A 14820-nucleotide genomic window follows, 5' to 3' on the forward strand; every position below is an offset into this window, starting at 1 on the left:
TGTTAACAATTCCTAGAAAACCTTTCGTAGACCCTTGAGAGTTTCTTTCAGCCACTTAAAGTGGATGTCCAATTTTTTCAAGATAGCTCTCTGTTGTATAAACTTGTGGGTTTTATTTTCAATATTAAGAATCAATAGTTTTTAATAATTACGTGTGTTAATTATTTTCCATCGTTACTCTTTGCTGGCCTCAAGGAGGTAATTTAGAAACCACAATGACAGTAAATGTTAGTAATGAGTTAAAAGCAGGGAACTATAACCTGCTTCTATACCTTTTTTTTTTTTTTTAAGTATTTTCTTTTTTTTTTTTAATTAATTAATTTATTTATTTTTGGCTGTGTTGGGTCTTCGTTTCTGTGCGAGGGCTTTCTCTAGTTGTGGCAAGCGGGGGCCACTCTTCATCACGGTGCGCGGGCCTCTCACTGTCGCGGCCTCTCTTGTCGCGGAGCACAGGCTCCAGACGCGCAGCCTCAGTAGTTGTGGCTCACGGGCCCAGTTGCTCCACAGCATGTGGGATCTTCCCAGACCAGGGCTCGAACCCCTGTCCCCTGCATTGGCAGGCAGGTTCTCAACCACTGCGCCACCAGGGAAGCCCCCTGTACCATTTTTGTTGTTTAAAATAAAAGGTTCTTGTGTAGTTGCGTGAGTAATATCCTACTTGTAATGAGGACACAAACTGGGCACTGTTAGGAGAACACTGCATTTGGAATCAACTCCCATCAGGTAAGGATACTAGGGGTGATTCATATGTATACATGTACATACATTCATATGTACATGGCCTTGGGCAAGTTCCTTAGTCCCTCAGGATCTTTCTTCAACTGTCAAATTGTAATAAAAACGCCTACCTCACAGGGTTGTTGCAGGCATTAAATGAGATGCCATTTTTTTGAGAATTCAACAATTGAACAATTTTAAGAAATTTGAGATTTTTAAAACAAAATTTACAAGTTTTTCTCATTTTTTGAGACTTTAACCATGTTGAGAATTTAACATGATGCTGGCTGGTCATGCTTTTGTTTGAGAAGCTGCCACTTGAGTCCCTGTCTGGCTGACCACTGAACTTACCTGCTTGTTGTTTTTTGTGAATGCCTTGGGCAATGAGGAGATGGTCTCAGAATGAACTAAAGCTCGCACATCAGTAACTGGCATTGTCAGCAACTCCAGTTTAGTCTGTTGAAGCACATCTGTGGGTCTTGTAAAGTCAGGCCTCTGCATCCAGGACCTTCTGAACTGGCATCTTTCCCTAGAAATAACCAAACTCAGGGGTCAACTTTTGAAAAGGCAATTTCTAAAGAAACTTGGAATTGCTTTGCAGCACTTATAGGGGTGCTGCAGACTTGTTTTGGTCCTGACACTGTCTGCTGGCAACTGGTGTAGGTCTACTCTTCATAGCTTGTCTCAGCTCTGAAAAAGATGCTGACTGTCAGTAAATGGATTTTAACTTAATAGGTTATGTTGGGAGGGTACCGTTCATCTCTTAGAACACTGATCATTCAGACCGTTCTCTCTAGGAAGAAAATGTATGCTTCAATATTCCTTAGAGTTTGGGTGGCATCTATCTCTTGCAATTTTAAAGGCTATACTATGCATTTCACCCAAAAGGAGTGTGCTTTAAGGCTTGCACAATTTCTACCTGTTCTGTTAATTGTCAGTGTCAGCATTTTTTGGATGCACGTGGCCATCGCCCTTGCTGTAAGCAGAGCCTGATACTATTTCTTTATTTTCCTCACTCTGTATCTAGTTAGAGAGCTAACCAGTGTAACAACCCAGTTTTATTGTATGCTCTGAAACCGATTGAGTAAGCAATAGCCAACATGCAAAGCCACTTACAAAAGTAAGGCAGGAGGGTCCAAAAATCAAATTACTGTCTTTTATATATGTAGATATCTATACAGATCTGTATCACTAAGGAAGGAACTATAAAGCTTGAAAAAAACTGCAAACCTCTCCATCCTAATACTTCTATTTTTGCGGTATTTCCCTTAAGTCTCTTTCTATGTGCATTCACATGTAAGCACAGCACTCATTTCATTCTGTAGTATTCTGCTCTTCACATTAAACTATCACAAGTTCTTTTTCCCCCCATATATCTGCATAGTCTTCAGTTCTTTTTATTGGTTCCATCAAATGATACATCACCATTTATTAGGCTACTTCTGCAATGTTGCATGGTTATTTTTTTTTACCACATTTTAACTCTAATAACCACTACTGCATTAAGTATCTCCATGTATAGAACTTTTTTCTTCTTTTGAACTACTTCTTTGGTATAACCTCAAGCACGGGATTGTTAGATCATAGGGTGTGAATATATTATAAGCCTATTTTTCATGTTTGTAGTTGGCTTTCTTGTTTGCATAAAAGTAAAATCTGTTCCCTCCACCCAACACAAGCATCTCAATCAAGAGTTTTATTTTTATCAAGCATTTCTGTTGTAATATTTCTTGAGAATGTTTTATATGGCAAAATGAAAGAAAGGAACACACTGTTTCCCTTTCCATAATACAAACCATCAGCACTCAAGTGAGGTCTATGTGACAAAACCTATGCCCTTCTGGTTTTCTTATTGTATGAAGTGACCCGTATCTCACTTCTGTGTAAAAGACAGTTGATGAGAAAGACAAAGCTCTTGTTCTCTGGGTGAGTGATTCATTGGTTGATTGCCTAGAGTTTTCCACTTGGGAGCAAATTCCTTCTGTGGTTTCCAGAGCTTGAAGAGACATTAGTTTGCTTTTCAATTTACATGGCCATTCTACTGAATCCACTGCACAGCACTCTGCAATTGTAATAGCCCCAATACATAACTTCACATTTGGAATGTAAAGTACAACCATTCTTAATAGTTTAGTTTAATGGCCACTCTTTTCTTTCCCCTATGGTTTCTTGTATATTATTTTTTTAAGCAGACAGCCATTTTAATGCTACCACATTCTCCATTTAACGTACCGTCTGCAGTGAAAATCCTTTTAAAAACAACTATCGTCCCTTGGAAAGCAAATCACTCAGTATAAGAAAACATTGATCTACGGGAAGAAAATGACCCAATGAGCCCTAGTCTGGAATTTTCCTTTTTCTTTTCTTCCCCTCTAAGAAAAGTGAGCATGATGTATAAGAAAATGCATGAGTGTGAGCCGTGGGGAGAGGAACTGTTGAGACCTGTGGGATGGCAGTTTTTAAGGTCCCTGGCAGACCATCACCTGTATATTTGTTTTACTTGAATGACTAGATTTTGAATTAAAGAAACCCTTGTTTTATTTTTTTTTTTTAAGCCTTATGAAGTTTCAGGTCGCTTTAATTCCTTTTCTTCTTTCACCCCTTTGGCTGAACCCAGGAACCGTAGCCTTCCTGACTCTCCCCTTCAGTGCTATCTTCCGAGATCAGCAAAGTAAGAGTTCCTGCTCTCAGCTCTTGGGGTGGGGGGTGGGTGGCATCCCTGATTCCGTTACCAGGGAAACCAGTATCAGATGGGTGCAAAGAAGGTAAAGGGTTCAAGCATCTTATTTGAAGTAATGAACTAACACAACCCATAACTCCCCCTTCCCCCCCTGCCTATGTAATGTCATGGAAACAGGAACAGAAAAGCCAGCAACTGACAGTAAAGTCACGTGTCTCCGTGTCTCTCTAGGTGTCAGGCATCCTTTTGATATCTTCAAATGCCAATTTGTACAATCCCATGACATATCGTTGGGCTGGAAAGACTTTTATTTGAAGAGTGAATAAAATAGAATTCACCCAGCCAAGATGTCTGCTCTTCTAACCTTTTATCAAACAAATAAGAATTCAGGAATATGGTCCAGGTGATTATTACTGCTTTCCATCGTCGCCACTTTGTCAACGTGCAAACCTTGTCTACCATGTTTGTCTTTCTAATTTCTGAACTAATGCTTAAAAGCATGATGACTATCTGCTAGTGGCTGTAATTTATTTTATCAGATATTTTGACACTCGGAATAGGTGGGCTTTTCATACCTTCAGTACATGGAATGTAAATCTTAGTGTTGTTTTTAATCTCTGCCTAAACATTTAGTCATATTGTCTACTAATTCATATCCATTTTAGATGTTTTCCCTTCTAGAAGATGTGGACTCTCAGGATGAAGTAGTTGGAAATCTTAACGTACACATCTAAATAACTGAAAAGTTCTAAGTCATCTCTAGCATCTGTGGAGCTGAATCCCGCACAGGTAAGGGAAATGCCGTTAAAAAAATGCTCTGTCACGGCTGCAGTTCAGTTGAACATTTCAACAGGGGTTGGTTATTTTTTAGTAATGTGGGACAATTAGTAGCAGAAGGGACACTTTAAAAGGAACAGAGTGCTTCAAAGTCATTTCAGCCCTCACCGTTGCCGTGTAGAGATGCTGGATTACTCACAGTATGAATTTTTGCCTTTCCAGTTGGCTTTTGTTAAAATAAAAATACACTTCAGTATCCCATCTATTCTGGGCTCCTCTACTAACATTAGACTTAGATTATTTAGATTAAATTGACTAGATGTTCACTGTTTAAGTTTTAAACCTCAATGGATTATTTGCACTTGGTAAATATAAATTGCTACCTATTAATAGTGGTATGAAATGTATAAACTTAAATTTCTTTGGCACAAACCTGCCTGACTGATAAAACACATCTTCAGAGCAACACCCCCTCTACAACTAGCTCTGCCGGAGACCATACTGCCCTTGTCAGCCACGTTCCTTTTCCTCTCGGCATCCATGCGGAGGGAAGCTTTCCTTCCCATTAGCCACAACTCAACAAGTTTTCTGAGGGCGAAGTGTTGAAGAGTTGGTTGGTTGGTTGGTTGGTTGAATGACTCACACGAGAAAAGTGCTGAAATGGATTTTGGTGCTGGCCTTTCTCTCCCTCCTGGAGAGAGAAACATGAAGATAAATCACCAGTTAGCCAATATTTTCACAAGCTGAAAACCATTAAACTTACCATTTTCTCTGCTCCTCCTTCTCTTCTTGCTTTCCTCAAATTGACCGTGCGGTGGGCAAGGCTGACATCCCACCTGGCTTGTCTAAAGCCCTTGATGCACGTATGATTTCTTGGAGGTAGGCTGGGAGATACAGAAATGGGTATAAATAAGCCTTTGATTTGAGTTAAACAGAAATTTCATTGTATGTAGTGTGTTGTTCCTTACGTTGGCAATTGACAGCTGCTCAGAAGCAGGTTATTAAATGCCTTGCCTTGCGTAAGTGCCAGAACTTTTGGAGTAGCTTCCAGGCACAGTCACAGAAATATCAGTGACTGTCCTGTTAGAATGGAAAACTTTTCTCCCGGCGTTTCCATAGGCTGTTTCACAAGATTCTCTTCTCATCACTGTCTATATTTTGAATGACTCCGGTTTACGGCTACTTCGGTTTTAGGAATTGCAGTTCTATAATTTGCCGGTGATTGAAATCCTCAGTCATTCAGATACACATTTCAATGATTCTAGCATGTGAGGAAAATCATAGAAGAAATGAATGCCGATCAAATAAAACTAGAGTTGATAAAACATTAGAGCAAACCCTAAAGTCAGTTCTGAATTATACTTTATTTTTTGAACTTTAAATAGAAAACAACCACAGAGACATGTAGTCATGTGCAAGTGACACTGCCTTGTGCACTTTTTATTGAATCATAATGTTGTTTTATTTTTTTTATAAATTTATTTATTTATTTTTGGCTGCGTTGGGTCTTCGTTGCTGCACGCAGGCTTTCTCTAGTTGCAGCGAGCGGGGGCTACTTTTCATTGCGGTGCGCAGGCTTCTCATTGCAGTGACTTCTCTTGTTGCAGAGCACAGGCTCTTGGCGTGTGGGCTTCAGTAGTTGTGGCTCGCAGGCTCAGTAGTTGTGGCTCGCAGGCTCTAGAAAGCAGTTGTGGTGCATGGGCTTAGTTGCTCCGCGGCATGTGGGATCTTCCCAGACCGGGGCTCAAACCCATGTCCCCTGCATTGGCAGGCAGATTCTTAACCACTGCGCCACCAGGGAAGTCCCTCATAATGTTATTTTAATCACCAGTAGAATCCCAGAGCAAATGCATATCTGCATCACACTCCATAACAAGAGAGGCAAAGGAAACCAGGTTTTTTTTTCCAGCCTGAATAGAAAATCCCTTCTCCATCCAGGATTCAATGGAAGCATTTGCTACCTAAAAGCACTAGACTTGACCTTTTAAAATGCAACATTTGACATGTTAGAGGTGAATATAAACATATGGACAGGCCCCAGACACCAAATTTGCTCAACCTGACAAAACAGAGAATAACGTGCCTTTAAAATATGTGAAAAGTAAGAGGATACTTCATTTGCGTAAAAAGCCGTTACTTCATTCCACAAACATTTATATGTGCAGGTAACTCTGGTAAGTGCTACTTGAAGGACATAATCACACTATGGTTAACATTTATTGAGTACTTACTGTATGTCAGGTACTTTACTAACTGCTCTTCTTGCCATATTTTATTTAAAAAGAATAATAAGACGTGGTTTCTGTCCTGAAGGAACTGCATCCAGGGCCAGGATTAGGGTGAGATGAGGACTGAGGCTCAAAGCTTAAGGTGATGCCAAAAATCTCAGTGATCAAGATAAATCATGTTTTACTGCAATATTTAAAATATCAAAATTGGTGTAGAAATCTGATGACATGGAGGAACACTCATTCATTGCTAGTGGGAATGCAAAATGGTACAGCTACTTTGGAAGATAGCTGGGCAGCTTCTCGCAAAACTAAACATATACTTACCATTCCATCCAGCAATTGTGCTCCTTGGTATTTATCCAAAAGAGCTGAAAACATATGTCCACACAAAAACCTGCACGCAGGTGTTTAGAGCAGCTTTATTCATAATTGTCAAAACTTGGAAGCAACCAAAATGTCTTTCAGTAGGTGACTGTATATGATGGTTAATTTTATGTGTGAACTGGGCCCCAGGGTACCCAGATTTTTGGTTAAACGTTATTTTGTTGTGTCTGTGAGTGTGTTTCTAGATGAGATTAACATGTGAATCAGTAGACTGAGTAAGGTAGATTGCCCTCCCCAATGTGGGTGAGCCTGATTCAATACTTAAAGGCCCAAATAGAACAAAAAAAAGAAGACTAAGTGAGAATTCATGTTTTTTCTACCTGACTATCTTCAAGCTGGGACAGTCTTCTCCTACCTTCAAACTCTGATTTGGGCTGGAACTACACCATTGGCTCTCATGGGTCTCCAGCTTACCGACTGCAGATCTTGGGACTTGTCAGTCTCCATAACCACATGATCCAATTCCATATGATCTTTCAATCTCTCTGTCTCTGTCTCTGTCTCTCTCTCTCCCCCCCATGTATATATTGGTTCTGTTTTCCTGGAAAACCCAGAACACTACAGTGCATAAACTCTGATAGTCTAAACAAAGGAATATTACTCAGCACTAAAAAGAAATGAACTATCAAGCCATGAAAGGCATGGAGGAAACTGAAATGCATATTCCTAAGTGAAAGAAACCAATCTGAGAAGCCTACATATAGCCCCAGGCAAACCATCAGACGACCTACCTGCATGAGACCAGCACAACAGTGACTCAGATGGCCAACCAACAGAATTCTGAAAATTAATAAATCATTGCTTCAAGCCCCTACATTTGGGGTGGTTTGTCACACAGCAGCAGGTAACTGAAACAGGTGGTCTGTTAAAAATAGAAGCTGGTCTCAGAGTATTCTGGCTTCTGTAAGGAGACAGGTTCAGAAACATATGACCTCTGCTCTAGGCTTGGGGCAGCCCCTGTTTTCCGTCCTTGAGGGCATTGTGAACAGCGCTTTGCCTGGAGAGATCAGCAAGTCTAGCTGGGTCAGGCAACAGTCCATTCAGGCCCACATGGTATTCTGGAACTGGGGACTGCTCTGAAGCTGTTGGGCTGCAGGTCTTCCTGTGCTTATTGCTTTGTTCCTACAGGACGGTGGTACATGTATAATCATTCTAGCCAAATGGCCCATTCAGGCCCACATGGTATTCTGGAACTGGGGACTGCTCTGAAGCTGTTGGGCTGCAGGCCTTCCTGTGCTTATTGCTTTGTTCCTACAGGACGGTGGTACATGTATAATCATTCTAGCCAAATAGATAGCTTGAAAACACCTATATTCCCAATGAAAAACTGAAACCTAACATCTCTGTGCTAATTACGGCATACTTGGTTCTGATTCAGATAATATTTGAAGGACTTACAGAATTTGGAGTATGTACTCCTGATTAGGGTTCTTCACTTTCTAATTAACTGCCTCTGGAGTAGGGATTCCGGAGTAGGGTTCGTGCTAACTCACAGCAACCAGGGAGATTGACATTAACCTACGTACACGTGAGGATCACTGATTTTATTGAAGTCTCTTCCTTCACCTCTTTCTCCAGGCAGCAACCTTAAACCTAAGTAGAACCCTGTCCTATAGAAGGTGCTGAGTTGAAAGAGGGTAGGACTCTCCAAGGGGAGAAGGGCAGGGCTGACCATGGAGGTTGGGAGGACAGCCAGGGGTCCATCCAGGAGGAGACAGGAAAAAAGCAAGAAGGCCTGGACTGACTTTTGACTCCTACTCAGTGTTTTTAAATCAGTACTTCCCAATCTTCTTCAGGCTGTGGCACATACAGAAAAGGAAAATCTTCATTAGGTACAGTGGGGGAACAGAGAGTCTGCGTGTGCTGAGTATCGCAACCTCTGAGGGGACCTGTGGTTTCCCCATGTGCCTCAGGGCAGCAATGGGAAGTTCTGGCTATTTGTTACCAAAAAAAAAAAAAAAAAAAAAAAAAAAGAGCCCTCCTTTATGGCATATATATGTACTTAAAGTAAATAAAAGTTGACTATTTCAATAATCTGTAGGAAAATTTTCACTGCCCTTTGAGATCACTGGAGACACCCTAGGCTGGGCAGAGCTGGGGCTGAGTCTCTGTACCCAGCCCCATTTAGTCACAAAAACTCAGGAGGAATAAGCAGAAGACTGTAAGAAAGGAGACTAGTCTCAAGCAGTGGGAATTTAAAACTGCATATTGTAGAAAAAAAATGGCTTTATTTCTTCCATAAACTCTATAAATTAGACACTAAAGTCTAAAGAGCTACTCATGGTATGGGATTAACAGATACACAGCACTATATATAAAATAAACAACAAGGATTTACTGTATAGCACAGGGAACTATATTCAATATCTTGTAATAACCTATAATGGAAAAGAATCTGAAAAATTATATATATATATATATATATATATATATATATAACTGAATTACTTTGCTGTACACTTGAATCTAACACACAATTGTAAATCAACTACAGTTCAATAAAAAAAAAAGAAAAGCTACTCATGGGTTAAATGAGAAGAGCTAACAAAAGAACTACAGTTCTCAATGAAATCAGGAAAAAAATGTCCCAAGTTGCCAAATTAGCTGTCTCGATTTAGTCGGGTCTAAAGAAAATTCAGTCACAAGGGTAAGGATGAGAACTGCATACACTGAGTGACTGCTATGTTCCAGAGACTTCTGTATCTCACCTCACTCCCTTCAGCATACTTCATGTAGGCTGGCCTATCTCCCATTTTAAAACCAAAACCCAAAACCGGAAGCCCAAAATCAAAACAAAATAGTTTCCTTAACTCCACGCCCTCAGGGGTGCTGCCCCATTTGTCTTCTTACCACATCAGTTCTTTTCAGAATAATTCCATGCCAGCTGCCGCTGTTGCTTCACCTCCAGCCTCAGTTCTACAGACTCATCAGGCTTTTAATCCCAGCCATGCCACAGAAACTGCTTTTGACAAGGTATCCAGGGCTCTCCTTGCCAAATCCATTGGCCAGTTCTTTATGTTTTTCTTGTTCAACCTCTCAGCAGCTTTTTAAAACAGTTGATTACTCTGTCCTAGAAACACTCTCTTTTCTCGGCTTTGGAGACAACAAACAGCTTGCCTCCTGCCTCTCTGGATGCTGGCTTCTCCTCACTGGCACTCCCTGTTTCTTTACTACCCTCTAGCCACACTTGCCTTCTTTCTGTTTCTGAAACATGCCAAGCTTGTTCAAGTTTGTCCAGTGCCTTTGCACAAACCATTCCCCCTGCCTGGTTGCCATGTGGAAGTTCCTTCTCATCATTTAGCTCAAATTTCACTACCTCAGAGAGTCCCTGACCTCATTATCTAAAGTTACCCCCCACCTCGTCTACTTCTGTTGTTGCTTTCTTTTTCTCCACGCATGTATTTCTGTCTTAAGTCCTTTGTTTGTGAACTTGTTTACTATTTTTCTCCCTCCCCAAGACTGTGAACTCCTTGAGAGCAAACTCAATGTCTGTGCCAAACTGAAGATACACGTGTAATTACCAGCCTCCAAGATGGCCTCCAGTTATCCTTGCCTCTGGTATTCAGGCCCTTGTGTTGCCAGGGCTAACCTGTGTGACCAATAGAATACTAAGAAAGTGACAGTATGGGACTTCCTGCCTTGGCCTTCTGGGTGGCTTCTTTTGGGGGAAAGCAGCTGCCATATTGTGAGGTCACTCAAGTAGCCCAGTGGAGAAGCACTGAGGCCTCTTCTAACAACCAGCACCAATTTGCCAGCCACATGAGTGAGTCATCTTAGAAGCAGATCTTTAAGGCCCAGTCCAGCCTTTGGTTGACTTCAGCCTGCCAATATCTGACTACAACCTCATCAGAGACCCATAAGCCAAGCCAGAACTGCTCAGCCAAGCCAGTCCCAAATTCCTGATCCAAAGAAACAATGAGAGATAACAAATGAGTATTGTTGTTTAAGCCACTAAGTTTTTGGGTGGTTTGTTATGCAGCATTAGATAATGAATGCAAATACCTATATTTTAGTTACTTGAAGAGGATGCTCAACCTAGCAACTAAATTCCTGCTTCTCAGCCATATTTGACTTCACTGTGAATCCACATAACATCATCAGCCTATCAACAAGTGCTTATTGATCACATGCTATATAGCAAACAGTGCTAAAGCAGCTGGAGATGCAGAGCTCTGCAAGTTATGACCCTGCTCTCATAGCTCTTGATGTAGTTTGGTAGACAGTAGCTCTTGATATAGTTTAGGAGACAAATAAGAGCATGTGAAAAGTTCACAACATAAAATAGAGATTTAAGGATGATGATTTCAGAGGAAGGCAGTGGATCTTAGGTTTGCTTACCATGAGAAGTTTTCATGGTAGAGACGGTCAGGGACCTATATGAAAACATGGCCTAGATCTAGAATACTTGTGGTTCTCAAATGTGAGAGTGCATCAGAACCACCTGGAGAGCTTGTTAAAGCTCAGATTTCTAGCCCCACAGCCTCTGATTCGGTCAGTCTGGGGTGGGGTCCAAGAATTTGCATTTCTAACAAGTTCCCAGATGATGCTGATGCTGCCGGTCGAGGAACCACACACTTTGAGAAGCCACATTCCTCTAGATGCATGCTACTTAAGTCTGGTCCACACACCAGCAGCATCAGTATCTCCTGGAAGCTTGTTAGAAATATAGATTCTCAGGCCCCATCTCATACCTACTGAATCAGAATCTGCATGTTAACAAGCTCCCAGGTAACTCATGTGCACATTGAAGTTTAAGAAGCACCGCTGCAGGGGCTTCCCTGGTGGCGCAGTGGTTGAAAGTCTGCCTGCTAATGCAGGGGACGCGGGTTTGAGCCCTGGTCTGGGAGGATCCCGCATGCCGCGGAGCGACTGGGTCCGTGGGCCACAACTGCTGAGCCTGCGCGTCTGGAGCCTGTGCTCCGCAACAAGAGAGGCCGCGATGGTGAGAGGCCCGCGCACCGCGATGAAGAGTGGCCCCCGCTTGCCGCAACTGGAGAAGGCCCTGGCACAGAAACGAAGACCCAACATAGCAATCAATCAATCAATCAATAAATCTTTAAAAAAAAAAAAAAAAAAGAAGCACCGCTGCAGAGGAAAGGTCATGTTCTCTTCAACAAGCTGGGCCAGGGCTGTATTTGCTGAGCACATCTGAGGTCAGGCATGGCCTGTGTATATGAGAGAATTCTTCTCTATGGTCAGCCCATTTTGGTTTCATTGATTTTCTCAGGCAGACCATTTTTTTCACTCATTGATTTTTGCCGCAGCAGGAGCCTTCCTCGTCAGTTCTCTGCAGATAATTTCAATTCATTTTGATTCATTTCCTCACTAGCTTGGCACTTCTTCCTGGCACTAGGCAGTGCAACTAATTGTGCTTGCCTGAGAGTGACTGGGTATGATACAACCATGGAAAACTGCAAGGGGTCATGGGGATACTGCCCTGTGCAAAAGCGGAGAGGCCTGGATGCCTTCTGGAAAGCCAGGGAATTTGAACCTAGCCAGGCTTGGAAGCCCAGTGGTGTTCCTGCTGTTTGCTAAGTGAGAAGCTGGTGACAAAATGAGTGTGTCTGTGGCAATGCTTTGAACACAACTGAAAAATTCTATGCTAACCCATGGAGGAATGGGCTGTTTTCCACTGGTGATCATGAGATAGATGTCATGACATCAGCTGCCCTAATGTTCAGAATTTTATCTTGTGCCTTTTGTGCTCACACTAAGGCCAAGCTGCTCCCATGAACAGAGGAGGCTGCTGTGTCTGTGTTATGTCAAGATGAGGAAAGAAAACCCTGCTTCTCAAATCTTCTGATGCCAAATTTTCCTTTTTTCTTCTCTTTTTTGTGGGTTTTCACATTTTAACCTATTGATTGAAATCACATGTTAGCTACATTCTGGGAGTAACAAGCTCTCTTTAAAAAAGCTTCTTTTTTTTTTTTCTTTTCCCCCTTTGGTCTTGTTGGTTTCCAAGCTCATCAAGTTGTGTACATTAAATATGTACGGCTCTTTGTATGTCAATCATATCTCAATAAAAGTGGTTTAAAAATAAAAGGCATTTCCTCCCCTTCATACAATAGTCATTTAGCAAACATTCCTTGTCTTCAGGTTGACAAAGATGATCTCCTTAAGGAGGAGAGACACACTTATTTTCAAAAACTAAAATAGTGTGATATGTATAATATATAAATACTGCTGAACTTACACAACCATTCGGTTCTCTTAGGCAGAGCTTCCCAAATTTTCTCTGTTCACAGCACCACAGGCCAAAAGAAATATCTAACAGTTCCACTTATTAAGTAGTTAAGTTCAAACAACTTAATAATATTTGTGTCTTATAAACTTGGTAGCTATTTAAAGAAATAAACATAAATCAAAAGAAAAAAATATTTTTAGATGACCATGCTTACTAATGGGATGTGTGCACCAATTGGGAACTTCACAACTTCTCACATTTTGGAAGCAGATTGAAGACTGTCACCCTTCATTTCCTATTCCATAGTGATTTTTCTGATCTAATGCTAAAAACTGTGAATGAGCTCAAGCTAGTATTTTGTACGTCTGGCAGTTGTTGAGTACCTCTGTGTTTCCCTTAAAAAGATAAAATATCTCACGGCGTCCCTGTGAGTTTGCTGGGGTGCCCCAGGAGCCATGGCCATGAAGTCTTAGGTAAATGTTGCAGAAATATGCAACTCAATAACCCCGGAGCCCCACCTTGCCCAATCTCCTCATGGACTCAAATTTAGGGAAGCACATTCCAATGAAAAAATGTAGTTAAAAATAGAGGGTTTTTTCCTGATGTTGTTGAGATGCACTATCCCGTTTAATTCAAACTTTCACTCATTTTAAGGTCTCTGATATTGCAGAGTAAATAATTTTTTAATTTTTTGTCATAAATTTATTTATTGTGACATACGTACAGTAAAAAGAACATATCAACAAACCTCAGCTTGCTGACTTTTTACGAAGATGAACACTGTTGACGTTTGGGCTGGATGATTCTGTGTTGAGGCGGCTGCCCTGTGCCATGTAGGATGTTCAGCAGCAGCATCCCTGGCCTCTACCTTCTAGGTACCAGTAGCATGCCCACCCAAGTCATGACAGCTAAAAATGTCACCAGAGTTGTCGGCTGGGGCAAAATCACCCCCACTTGAGAAGCACTGGTCTATACTTATGTAACCACCACCTTATGGTGGCCAGATTTAGCAAATACACCCAGTTTATAAGACACCCAGTTAAATTTGAATTTCAGATAAACAATCTTTTTTGGTATTCATTGTCCCAAATATTTAACCGAGTTTCCTATATTTTACCTGGCAAGCCTATACCCTCCCCACCCCAGATTAAGATACGGAACGTTTCCAGAACCCCAGAAGGCCCCTTTCTGCTCCTTCTCAGTCAATACCCTCACCTCAAGGAAAGCACCATTTTGCATGAAGTAAAAATCTTTATGTTCTCGCGAGATCCGCAGCCACACTTCGCGACGCCTTCCTCTGTTGCCCAGTTTTTCTCTGCCCGGAACGGTCTCAAAGCGTCTCACCTGCTCATCTTGAAGAATCTCCTGGGCCCAACCCTTGTGCCTTTTCAGTTTCCCTCCTCCTCCTCACCCTCCGTAACCCGCCAGCTCCGCGTTTAGCTCCCTTTCTGCCCTGCACGGTCCCCCTGTCCCTTGCGCCACGTGGAAACAAGGCACCGAGAGCCGAGCAGCAAGCGGATGGCGTCTACTTTCCTGTCGCCTCTCTCACCCTGTTCCTGCTACACGTTTTCTGGATTCTATATCACCACTAAGGCGAGAACTAGGCTGACAAAGACAGACTTCTCTGGAGGGAAGAGGGTTTGGAGGCCGTATTAGGAGAAGAGGAAGACAGGCGATCCTTACCACTTCACCCCGTGGCTATTGGGGCTGACATCACCTCTGGAACCTTGTTAAGTTCCTCCTACCTCAGCCCCGTTGGGCCTTTCCTCTTGCATCTAACTATGGGATGAGACCAAAGCACAAGGCCTTGTGTCCCTCATTCTGGGAATGGGAACAAGCTACGAGCT

This window comes from Eubalaena glacialis, chromosome 9 (assembly GCF_028564815.1).
Source record: "Eubalaena glacialis isolate mEubGla1 chromosome 9, mEubGla1.1.hap2.+ XY, whole genome shotgun sequence".
NCBI lineage: Eukaryota > Metazoa > Chordata > Mammalia > Artiodactyla > Balaenidae > Eubalaena > Eubalaena glacialis.